This window comes from Tachyglossus aculeatus, chromosome 19 (genome assembly GCF_015852505.1).
Source record: "Tachyglossus aculeatus isolate mTacAcu1 chromosome 19, mTacAcu1.pri, whole genome shotgun sequence".
In the NCBI taxonomy this organism is placed as follows: Eukaryota; Metazoa; Chordata; class Mammalia; order Monotremata; family Tachyglossidae; genus Tachyglossus; species Tachyglossus aculeatus.
In genome coordinates, this window is record NC_052084.1 from 21,754,064 (window position 1) to 21,766,581 (window position 12,518).

Genomic DNA, 12,518 nt, shown 5'->3' on the forward strand with positions numbered 1-12,518 from the left:
TCTAGTAGTTCTTTAAGAGGACGCCTCACATAGATGCAAGGAACTTGATCGAAGATACTATTCAGTAAGCCTCCATTGCACACCAGTTTCAGCAATACAGATTTGATTACGTATATGAGAATGTGAGGGTGACTTGCCCACTGTGGGGGAAAAATTGATCATATACAGTACCGTAACATCCAAGGGGGCAAGGGAACACCACATACTTTCTCCCTGCTGCCCTTAAAGGCGGACTTACTTTGAAGTTACCAAATTTAGTTGTTGTTTTGGGGTTTTTTTTGGAGCTAATGGTCTGAGTGTTGCAGCATTGTTTTGCAGCTTTAATATTTTTTAAAAGGTGCACGCTAGTATATGCTCTTCTTATTACTTTTAGTGAATTCTCTGATTTCTACATTGCCAATTTTTCCAAAAGCAAGGTTTTCCAGGAGGATAACTCTAGGATTAGGTGAGGTTTTATCTGCAATGCAACCCTGTAGAATCCCACCCAGGTCTGAGGGATTTTTCGTTTGAAAGGTGGAGCAGAGTGAACCTCACCTTTTCCTCAAGCCATCCCAGATGAGGTACCGCAAGATGTGTTGGGTGCTTCAGTAATGTATGGAGTGTGTTGGTGTGTGTTTTTATGAGTGCATGTGCCCGCTGAGAGTAGTATAAATCCAGGCGAACCACTTGCCGCCGGCCCCTGGCCACGTCCTGCCTCTGGCCTGGGATTTCCCTGACTAATCCCTGCTTTCCTCTTCTCTCACTCTCCCTTCTGCGCCGTCCTGAATTCCTCCCTTTATTCGTCTCCACTCCCAGTCCCGCCGCACTTATGTACAAATCTGTAATTTATTTATTTATATTAATGTCTGCCCCTGTAGACTGTAAGCTCACTGTGGGTAGGGAATGTGTCTGTTTATTGTCATAGTGTACTCTCCCAAACCCTAAGTACAGTGCTCTGCACAGAGTGAGCGCTCAATAAATACGAGTGAAGGAATGAATGACTATGCATATGTGATCATCGATGCCCTGAAATCAAATCAAGACCGTCTGGGCCCAACCAACACTTTCTTTTCGCCCGGGCCAGACTAGGTCCTGGAATTTCGGCCTGTGCAGGACTGGTTTCGTTGCTTTCTACTTGGTTAATTCCGTCCTTAAATCAGGAAAGACGTCAAAACTTCATTTTAGGAAAGGCAGTTACAAGAGGTCTGAAGGGATTAGGAAAGGGAAGCCGAATGACTAATCGTAACTGCTGTGCCATTCTGGAAATACACTGTAGGTGAAGTAGGGAAGCAGTTCTTTTCTTCCAATATTTTAAGTGACAGAAGCTTGTCACGGAGTCATTTTTAGAATCAGGATCCGAGTACAGAAACTCTTAATAAATCCAATCTCCTGATACCCGTTATTTTGACCAAATTAAAGGATGTTTTTGATTGGGATATTAAAAAATGAAATGTATGTTCTTAAGTGGTGGTGGTAGGTGTTGTATATTCATTCCTTAGTGCAACAGCTATGTAACTCTTCTCTTTGTTTTTTACCCCTTTCCTGCATAGCAGCCACATTTCCTATCCTTCTGAAATAAAGGTATAAAATTTGAGCTCCTAATTCAGATTTATCCAATTCATTCCATGCCTTTTATACCAAAAGATTCTATGCTCTTCATTTTCTTCTCTGGTAGACTATATGACTGGATGTTTTCCTTTTTCCATTTTCTATAAAACGTCTGCCTTCTTTTGTCTGTAATGGTATTCAGTAGTAATTATGTGCCAGGCCATGTATTAAGCGCCGGGGTAGTTACAAGATAATCACTTTGGACAAAGTCCATTTTCCAAATGAGGCTCACGGTTATAATCCCAATTTTACATCTGAGGTAACTGAGGCATAGGGAAGACAAGTGACTTGCCCAGGGTCATACAGCAAACAAGTGATGATGGTAGGATTAGAACCCCGAGCTTTCTTACACCCAGGCCCATGTTATGCACTAGGTAACGCTGCCTCTTGTTCCTATTCATTTTTCTTGGATTTCACCCATCTCAGCCATGTCCAGTCCTGAGGGCCTCTTTATTAACACAAGCAATGACGGCTTCTTAGGAATATCACAACTTCGGAAAATGAGATTTTGCTTTCTCACTTAACACCCTCTCCTTATATTGGCCTTATTGTTTGGATTCAAAATGCCAAATTGTGGATACATTAATTTATCTTTTTTGAGATTTTTCTCTTGTCAGCCTAGGGGGATGAGTCAAACTTTCAGGTTTTCTAAAAATTTCATTTAGCAAATGAAATATAGTGAATTCTGGGTGTTAATTATTAGCTGATACTTGGTTTTCATCCACATATGGTACTGATGATGGTATTTAAGCACCTACTGTGTGCCAGGCACTGTGCTTTGCACATAGTAAGCGCTTAATAAATGCTGTCATCATCATTATTATTATCACAAGCAAATCAAGTTGGACACAGTTCCGGTCCCGTGTGGGGCTCACAGTCTCAATCCCCAGTTTACAGATGAGGTAATTGAGGCGCAGAGAAGTGAAGTGACTTGCCCAAGGTCACACAGCAGACAAGTGGCGGTGGTGGGATTAGAACCAGGCCTGTGCTCTATCCATTAGGCCACGCTGCCTCTCTGTCATTCTTGTTTCCTCGACGGATTTATAGGCTTTTAATGGGCATTTGGCATTTTATGTTTTGGGAAGAGTAACATTTAAATCTTCATAAACTTTTCTGCCTTTTACCTCTGCTATGTTCATAGATTCCAGAAGGGCTTCGTGTATGGACCTCAAGCCTTGGAGGTAGCAGAATATTCAGCAGAAGGTAAAGAGGAGTGTTGCCTTCTGGTGTCGTGTGTGTGTGTGTGTGTGTGTGTGTGTGTGTGTGTGTGCTGAGATTGGCGCCATGATGTATCGAGACAGCTTTCCGAGGAGAAGAACCGTTCAGAATTTTCTTCATGGTGAACTGAAACCCTTACTTCTTCGATATAATGTACACTTTGGATTTAAATATATTAAAGTATCCATATAAGTACATAAATTCCACATGGACCCTTGGGACTATCGACCAGCCCCCTTCTGAAAACGATCACCGAAGAAAAGGCTTGGTGTACTACAGAATGCATAATATATTCAAGCACTCATCTCCACCAAATAAGTTTTTCACGCTAAATGGGAAGTAGTCCGTGCCATTATTCAAAAGCAGTCATAATCGTTCTTATTCCAAGAAAAGCCTCCGAGCCCGACAGCTTTTCGTTTCAAAATTACTTCCGTCTTGAAGGAAAAAGGGAAACGTTAGAAACCCAAACAACACAGTCTCATACCTGTTTTATGAACACTGTATTTGGAGTTACTGTTTTTAATGGGTTTTGTTTTCAAAATCCACCCAAACGAGGGTGAGAGAAGACTGTAAATGTGACTAAGAACTAGAGATTTGGAAGTGTTTTTCATAAGTAATTCCCCACTCATTTTTTCAGAAATGTCAGGTGCCAGGTACAGATATTAATTTCTGGGACTTCCTAAAAAAATAATGTAATATATTCACACAAGCCTATCCTAGAAGGCCTCCTTCAGGATGTTCTGACCCAAATAACCACCTGGGTCCAGTCAGTGGTATGATGGATGGTTTTAAGAACAGTTCTTCCCCAAGATTACAGGAATGAAATAAATGCTCTTGTTAGTCATGTCATTCTTTCAGTCATTTGAATAAGGTTTAACGGTACACATCTGGAAGGCCTGCCTAAGGCCTTCCATGAATGACTGTTAAACCAGAATAATTTGTTGCTTTTTCTAAATTTAATACAGTACCGTAGTCCCCTGGCTTTCACAGCCTTTTTTTGTTCCTGCTTTCGCCTGTTTGTGGTTTGCGGGACCCAGCCGCTGGCATACGATGCCGTAAAGTATTCTTGACCGCAGTCCAGAGTAGTGCGGGTAGAGGGGCATGAAGCCCCACGCGCCCAGTTTTCTGCAGTCTTTTCAGCTGCAGTCTGCGCATGTTCTGTGAGCATGTACTTATCGACTTTTGGTCATTATTACTTTTTAAATTAAAAAAAACCCCAGTATTTTATTGTATGCATATAGACAGAGAAGTGAAATCCCCCCAGATTATTTTTGTATGCAGATGACATTAGCCGGGGTTCGTCTAACTCATCCCCTGCAAAGCAGCTTGACCTAAGGGGGTGGGGCACAGGCTTGGAAAGCGGAAGGACCTGGGTTCTAATCCCGGCTCTGCCAGTTGTCTGCGCTGTGACCTGGAGCAAGTCACTTGCCTCTGGCTCAGTTCCCTCATCTGTAAAATGGGATTTAAGACTGTGAGCCCCATGTGGGACATGGACCGTGTCCAATGTGATTAGCTGTATCTGTCAAGTCTTGCACTTGGATTTTCTCCCTTTATTCACCCCTCCTTCAGCCCCACAGCACTTATGTACATATATATTTATTACATATTTACTTGACTGTAAAGTCACTGTGGGCAGAGAATGGGCCTACCAACTCTGTTTTATTGTCATATTGTACTCTCCCAATCGCTTAGTACGGTGCCCCGCACACAGTAAGCGTTCAATAAATACGATTGATCTATTCCAGTGCTTAGTACAGTATTCATTCATTCATTCATTTGTATTTATTGAGCGCTTACTGTGTGCGGGGCACTGTACTAAGCGATTGGGAAGTACAAGTTGGCAACATATAAAGACGGTCCCTATTCATTCATTCATTCATTCATTCATATTTATTGAGCGCTTACTGTGTGCAGAGCACTGTACTAAGCGCTTGGGAAGTACAAGTTGGCAACCTATAGAAACGGTCCCTATTCATTCATTCATTCAATTGTATTTATGGAGCACTTACTGTGTGCAGAGCACTGTACTAAGCGCTTGGGAAGTACAAGTTGGCAACATGTAGAGATGGTCCCTACCCAACAGCGGGCTCACAGTCTAGAAGGGGGACACAGACCACAAAAGAAAACATATTAACAAAATAAAATAAATAGAATAGTAAATATGTGCAAGACGTGTCACATAGTAAGTGCTTAACAGATACATTTAAAAAATCCTGAGGGATTATTGTTCATGCATTTAGAGAAGGGTTAGTAATGCAGTGGCATGGATTTCAGATATAGAGTTCCACTTACTGTCAATCATCGTCATATTTATTGAACGCTTACTGTGTGCAGAGCACTGTATTAAGCGCTTGGGAGAGTACAGTATAACAGTATAAAATGCACATTCCCTGCTCACAATGAGCTTATAGCCTAGCGGGGGAGACAGACATTCCCCCTTCTAGACTGTGAGCCCACTGTTGGGTAGGGACTGTCTCTATATGTTGCCAACTTGCACTTCCCAAGTGCTTAGTACAGTGCTCTGCACACAGTAAGCGCTCAATAAATGCGATTGATTGATTGATTGAATATAAATAAATTGCAGCTATATACATAAGTGCCGTGGGACTGGGATGGAGGATGAATGAAGGGAGCAAGTCGAGGTGACGCAGAAGGGAGTGGGAGAAGAGGAAAGGAGGGTTTAGTCAGGAAGGCCTCTTGGAGGAGATGTACCTTCAATAAACCTTTGAAGGAGGGGAGAGTAATTAGATATTCAATCGTATTTATTGAGCACTTACTGTGTGCAGAGCACTGTACTAAGCGCTTGGGAAGTACAAGTTGGCAACATATAGAGACGATCCCTACCCAACAGCGGTCTCACAGTCTAGGAGGGAGGGCATTCCAGGCCAGGGGCAGGACGTGGATGAGAAGTTGGCGACGAGATAGATGAAATCGAGGTGCAGTGAGAAAGTTAGCATCAGAGGAGCGAAGCGTGCAGCTGGGTTGTAGTAGGAGAGTAGTGAGGTAGGAAGGGACAAGGTGATTGAGTTCTTTCAAGCCAATGGTAAGGATTTTCTGTTTGATGCAGGGGTGATGGGCAGCCACTTGGAGGGTCTTGAGAAGTGGGGAAATGGGGCCTGAACTTTTTTGTAGAAAAATGATCCGGGCCGCAGAGTGAAATCTGGACTGGAGTGGGGGGAGGCAGGAGACTGGGAGGTCAGCAAGGAGACTGATACAGTAATCGAGGCAAGATGGGATAAGTGCTTGGATGAAGGTGGAAGTTTGGATGGAGCGGAAAGGGCAGATTATAACAACATTATTGGCACACAAATAGGACTTTGAAAAGGATTGAAAGCTACGGAACCGGCTACCAAAGCTGTAGAGTAGGAGAAGCCACCTCTAAACGAAAATCCACATCTAAAGTTTTCTGCCTCCTAAATTCCTGAACAAAGCTTGAGCCTCAATATTAGAAGTTGAAAAACTCCGCGATGAACCCTACTCCCTCCTTTTTGGACCGTGAGCTCCATCTGGGATGGGGACTGCGTCCAACCCGATTTTCGTCTTTCTGTCCCAGCATTTAGTAAAGTGCTGGGCACGTAGTAAGCACTTGGTAACTACGATAATAATAGGAGGTGTATTTGTTGTTATTATTATGAGTGCTCCATTCAGAGACAATTGCTCTTTGATGGGTTTTGGAGTAATTTTCATTCGTACAATAAACCGTGATTATAAACCAGTTTATAAACCTTCATAGGTCCCAGTATAAGGAATCTAAAAGAATTGAGGTCGGAGGATACTGGGAATTTTAGTATGGGGAAAGATAATAGGCATAAAGGCCTCATTCTAGTCTACCTTCCATCCCAAGGCCAGGGCTGTAAGGAAGGAAGGAGGTGGTTGCCTGAATTGTGTTTATAAGTTCTCCGGGGAGGTTGAGGTCCAATTTTCAGATGTTTTGGTGACATCTAAGGGTCTCTGAACACAGGTCCAAGGATCAGTCCTTCCTCTGCCACCCGGCTATTAAAGCTAAAACCACCTTTTTCAGCTCGGAGAATAGAACTGCCAACTGGCCAACAAGTATGTTGCCAACTTGTACTTCCCAAGCGCTTAGTACAGTGCTCTGCACACAGTAAGCACTCAATAAATACGATTGAATGAATGAATGAATGAACTGGCGGGGAGGAGGAAAATAAAAGTGTGCTTTTTGTATTTTGGGGCATGAAAGGTGCACAACCATGTGGCTCTGCCACATGTCTGCTGTGTGACCTTGGGCAAGTCATTTAACTTCTCTGAGCCTCAGTTACCTCATCTGTAAAATGGGGGTTTACACTGTGAGCCCCACGTGAGACAACCTGATCACCTTGTATTCCCCCCAGCGCTTAGAACGGTGCTTCGCACATAGTAAGTGCTTACCAAATGCCATTATTATTATTATTATTATTATTATTATTATGTTTAGGCAGGATAATGTAAGAGAAGTGCCACATCATACCAAGGCGAGTCTGGAATTACAGCCCTCCCCATCCAGCGGCCAGGGGAAGACTGACCCCTGCACCCATCTAGGCCCCTTCTCCGGGGAAAAACGGACAGTGGGGAGATCTGTTTACCAACAAGATTAGAAAATCACCCTTGTGGCCCCACTCTGGCCCCCCTCCCACCCTCCCAACCAACCTGGGATCAACTCCACCCCTCCTTCTTTACCTCGCTGATTTCCCACTTCAACCAAACCCACACATTTTGCTCCTCCAGGATCACTGTACCTTGATCTCATCTGTGTTACTGCTAACAACTTGCCCATGTCTTCCCCCTGGCCTGGAACTCCCTTCTCCTGCATCAGTCAATAGATTAATCAATCAAATTTATTGAACCCTTGCTTTCAGAGCTCATTGTGGGCAAGGAACGTGTTTACCAACTCTTTTATAGTCCAGTGCTCTGCACACAGTAAAAACCTCAGTAAATGCGGTTGATTGCAGAACACTGTACCAAGCGCTTAGGAGAGTACAGTATAACAGAGTTGGGAGACATGATCCCTGTCCACAATAAGCTTACAGTCTAGAATTGGAGACAGACATTAATATAAATGAATAAATTACAGATATGTGCCGTGGGACTGAAGTAGGGGTGAATAAACGGTGTAAATTCAAGTCCAAGAGCAACACAGAAGGGAGTGGGAGAAGAGGAAATGTGGGCGTAGTCGGGGAAGGCCTCTTCATTCATTCAGTCGTATTTATTGAGCGCTTCCTATGTGCAGAGCACTGTACTAAGCACTTGGGAAGTACAAGTTGGCAACCTATAGAGACGATCGCTACCCAACCATGGGCTCACAGTCTAGAAGGGGGAGAAAGACAACAAAACAAAATATGGGGACAAAACATGGTGGAGAGGTGCTTTTAATAAGGCTTTGAAGGTAGGGAGAGTTATCATCTCTCGCATATGAAGAGGGAGGCCGTTCCAGGCCAGAGGCAGGATGTGGAAAGATAGATGGAGGTGTGAGATAGATGGACTAGTTTGGCTTTGAGAAGCAAAGAGAGCAGGCCGGGTGGTGGTAGTAGGAAATCAGGGAAGTGAGGTGAGCGAGGCGATTGAGGGCTTTCAAGGAGTTTCTCCTTGATGTGGAGGTAGATGGACGACGAATGGAGGTTCTTGAAGAGTGGGGAAAGATGGACCGAATGGTTTTGTTGAAAAGTGATGTGGGCCAGCAGAGTGAAGTGTGGACTGGAGTAGGGGAAGACAGGAGGCAGGGAGGTCGGTGAGGGGACTGATGCAGTAATCAAAGTGGGGAAAGGATAAGTACTTGGATTAACGGGTTAGTGTTTGGATGGAGAGGAAAGGGCAGATAATAATAATGATGGTATTTGTTAAGCGTTTACTATGTGCCAAGCACTGTTCTAAGCACCAGGGGAGACGCAAGGTTGTCCCAGGTGGGGCTTACAGTCTTAATCCTCATTTTACAGATGAGGTAACTGAGGCACAGAGAAGCCAAAGTCACACGGCTGACAAGCGGTAGAGCCTGGATTAGAACCCACGACCTCTGACTCCAGTGCTCCTTCCACTAAGCCATGCTGCTTCATATTAACGATGATATTAATGAAGTTGGGAAGGTTGAGCAGACTGGATTTAGTGACAGACTGTGTGGGTTGAATGAGAGAGATGTCGGTAACGCCAAGGTTACGGGCTTGTGAGACGGAGGATGGAGTCTACAGTGATGGGAAAGGCAGGGATGAGACAGGGTTTGGGTGGGAAGATGAGGAGTTTTGTTTTGGCCGTGTTAAGTTTGAGGTGTAGGCAGGACAACCAAGTAGTGACGTCCATCCAAGAAGGCAGAAGGAGATACGAGACTGCAGAGGAGGAGAAAGATCAAGGCTGGAGATGTAGATTTGGGAATCACCTGCGTAGATGTGATAGTTGAAGCCGTGGGAGCAAATGAGTTTTCCAAGGGAGTGAGTGTAGATGGAGAATAGAAGGGGACCCTGAACTGAACCTCGAGGAACTCCCAGGGCGGGAGGAGAGGAGAAGCCCGCCAAGGAGGCTGAGAATGAGCGGCCAGAGAGACGAGGAGAGCCAGGAGAGGACAGTGTCAGGAAGTAAAGGTTGGAAGCCAGCCAGAGAAAGCGCGTGCCTGTTTACTTGTTTTGATGTCTGTCTCCCCCCTTCTAGACTGTGAGCCCGTTGTCGGGTAGGGATTGTCTCTCTTTGTTGCCAAAGAGTACTTTTAAAGCACTTAGTATAGTGCTCCGCACACAGTAAGCACTCAATAAATACAATTGAATGAATGATGTTTCCAGGAGAATACTACTACTAATAATAATGGCATTTATTAATCACTTACTATGTGCAAAGCACTGTTCTAAGCACTGGGGAGGTTACAAGGTGATCAGGTTGTCCCACTGGGGGCTCACAGTCTTAATCCCCATTTTACAGGTGAGGGAACTGAGAAGGAGGTGGTCGGCAGCGTCGAAGGCAACTGAGAGTTCGAGGAGGATTAGAGTGGAGTAGAGGCCATTGGATTTGACAAGGAGTGCTTTGAGAGGGCAGTTTTTGTGGAGTGAAAGGGAGGGAAGCCAGATTGGAGGGCGTCGAGGAGAGGAAGTGGAGGAAGAGAGTGCAGGCAACTCATCCAAGGAGTTTGGAGAGGAATGGTAAGAGGGAGATGGGGTGATACTAGAGGAAGTCATGTAGTTAAAGGAGGACTTTTAATGGTGGGGAGATACGAGCATGTTTGAAAGCCATGGGGAAGAAGCCATTGGAGAGCGAACAGTTGAAGATGGCAGTCAGGAAGGGAAGAAAGTTGGGGTCAAGCATTTTGAAAAGGTGCAGAGGGATGGAGTCTGATGCGCAGGTGGAGGGGGATGGCGGACCATCTCCTCTCGAGATACTGCTGGGAAAGATGGGAGAGGTGAAGAAAGGGAGGGAGGGACTGGAGAAGAGCAGCAGAGATTGTAGGGAGATCATGCCAGATGGTTTCAGTTTTCTCAATAAAGTACATGGCCAGGTCAGTAGGAGCCACGTGAGACAACCTGATCACCTTGTATCCCCCCGCAAGCGCTTAGAACAGTGCTTCGCATATAGTAAGCGCTTAACAAATGCCGTTATCATCATCATCATTAAGAGATGTGGGAAGTTGGGGGCTGGGGATATGAGGAGAGGGAATTCAAAGTCTTCAAATCTGGCAGACCACTCTCCCTGTCACCAAACCCTTATTCAAATTGTATTCTGTCCGAGAGGTCACCCTCCCTCCTGACTCAGCTGTCTACCTGAATCTGTATTCTTTAAGCATCTCGATACTCTTCCCCCACCCTCAGCCCCACAGTCCTTATGTCCATATCTTTATACTCTGCCATTTCCCCAATCTGTGATTTATTTTAGTGTCTGTCTAGACTGTAAACTTCTTGGGGGCCGGGTTCACGTCTACACACTGTTTTGCATTGTCCTTTCTTAAGTGCTTAGTAAAGTGCTCTGTACGCAGTAAGGACTCAATAAATACCATTACTCATTCAATCGTATTTATTGAGCGCTTACTGTGTGCAGAGCACTGTACTAAGCGCTTGGGAAGTACAAGTTGGCAACATATAGAGATGGTCCCTACCCAACAGCAGGCTCACAGTCTACTCGATTGATTCAACTGTATTATGTCTCCATGGTGTAATTGCCCCTCCCAGGAATAAAATATTGTCAATCAGTCAGTCGTATTTATTGAGCACTTACGGTATTCAGAGCACTGTTCCAAGCACTTGGGAGCGTTGGATGATGTAATCCCTGCTCACAAGGAGTGTACAGTCTTTATTTTATATCACACATCTCCCCCCATCTGTAAACTTGTGGGCAGAGAATGTGTCCGTTATATTGTTGTGTTGTATTCAATCGTTTAGTCATATTTATTTATCACTTACAGTGTTTAGAGCACTGTACTAAGCACTTGGAAAGTGCAATTCAGACCCTGCCCACAACGGTCTTTCAGTCTAGAGGTGGGGAGACAGACTTCAAAACAAGTAAACGGGCATCAGTAGCATCAATATAAAGAAATAGAATTATAGATATATACACATCTAAACAAGTAAACAGGCATTAATATAAATAAATAGAATTATAGATATGTACATGCGGGGGAGCAAGATGGGGTGATGGGGAGCGGGAGCTGAGGAAAAGGGGGGCTTAGCCTGGGAAGGCCTCTTGGAGGAGATGAGCCTTCAGTAGGGCTTTGAAGGGGGGTAGTGTGATTGTTGTACTGTCTCAAGCCCTTAGTACAGTGCTCTGCACACAGTAAGCTCTCAATAAATACGATTGATTGATAGTTGTAAGCAGCTCTAGCTGCCTGGGCCAGAGGAGAATGAGGGTAAGAACATTACAGTAGAGCAGGGAGAGGGAATTCCTTTATTGAGAGGAAAATACTAGAGGTGGAGGAAAAGAGGGTGAGAATTAATTCAATGGATTCATTGAAAGCCCCCCACGGGGGGAGGAAAAGGTGACAGCACAGTAGGTGCGGGGAGGCCTGTCATTAAATGGCTATTTTCCGCCGCACTTGGCAAAGTGTAGTAGAAGAAACATCTTCTCAAGTGCCCTCTTCTTTCTCGTCCCTCGGCCTTCTTTCTTTTCCTCCTCCCCTTGTTGCTAGATTAAGTGCTTATATGACCTGAATAATTGTCTCACCCATGCTTTATTGTACCTAAAATTGTACAGAAAAGTGGGGCAATTATTAGTAAAAATGGTAATCTTGGTTGTGCTGTGGCTGCATCGACCCTCGGTTTCGAGACCAACAACTATAGCCGAAGTTTACTGATAAATACTGATCATTATTTCATTGAGATTAGTTAAAAAAACAAGCCTTAAAGACTGTGAAGAAGGCTTATAATCATATTGATTTTCGAGCAGTTCTTGAAATCTTTATTTCATGTATTTTAATAGATAAGACATTAATTTTAATTTGTCTTCCTTGCTGGACCGTAAACTTGTGGGCATGGAATGTGTTTACCAACTTTATTGTATTGTGTGCTCCCAAGTTCTTAGTACTATGCTCTACACACAGTAAGCGCTCAATAAATACCATTGATTAATTTTGACGTAAGAGCATTGCATCTGAGTTCATATCCAGGTTTTGGGCAAGTATCTTGATTTTTCTCCTCTGTAAAATTGGATGTCTGTGTATTTATCTCACTAGGTTATTGCAGTAATCTATGAATTATGGGTTTACTACTTTAATTCCTCAGAAGGATGGTACTCTACAAATTCAAAATGGTGGC

The 12,518-nt window shown here is 44.1% G+C and overlaps 1 protein-coding gene across 3 annotated transcripts in view; it reads left to right on the forward strand.

Annotated features, from left to right (window-relative positions):
• CDK19 (cyclin dependent kinase 19) overlaps window positions 1-12,518 on the forward strand; it is a 281,016-nt gene that overhangs the window by 25,374 nt on the left and 243,124 nt on the right. Inside the window, exon 2 of one of the 3 annotated variants that reach the window (XM_038760797.1) lies at window positions 2,729-2,790. The exons of the other annotated variants lie outside the window; for them this stretch is intronic. The gene's annotated coding sequence lies outside the window, so the exon portion shown is untranslated. The remainder of the gene's footprint in view (window positions 1-2,728; window positions 2,791-12,518) is intronic. 3 annotated transcript variants of the gene reach the window in all.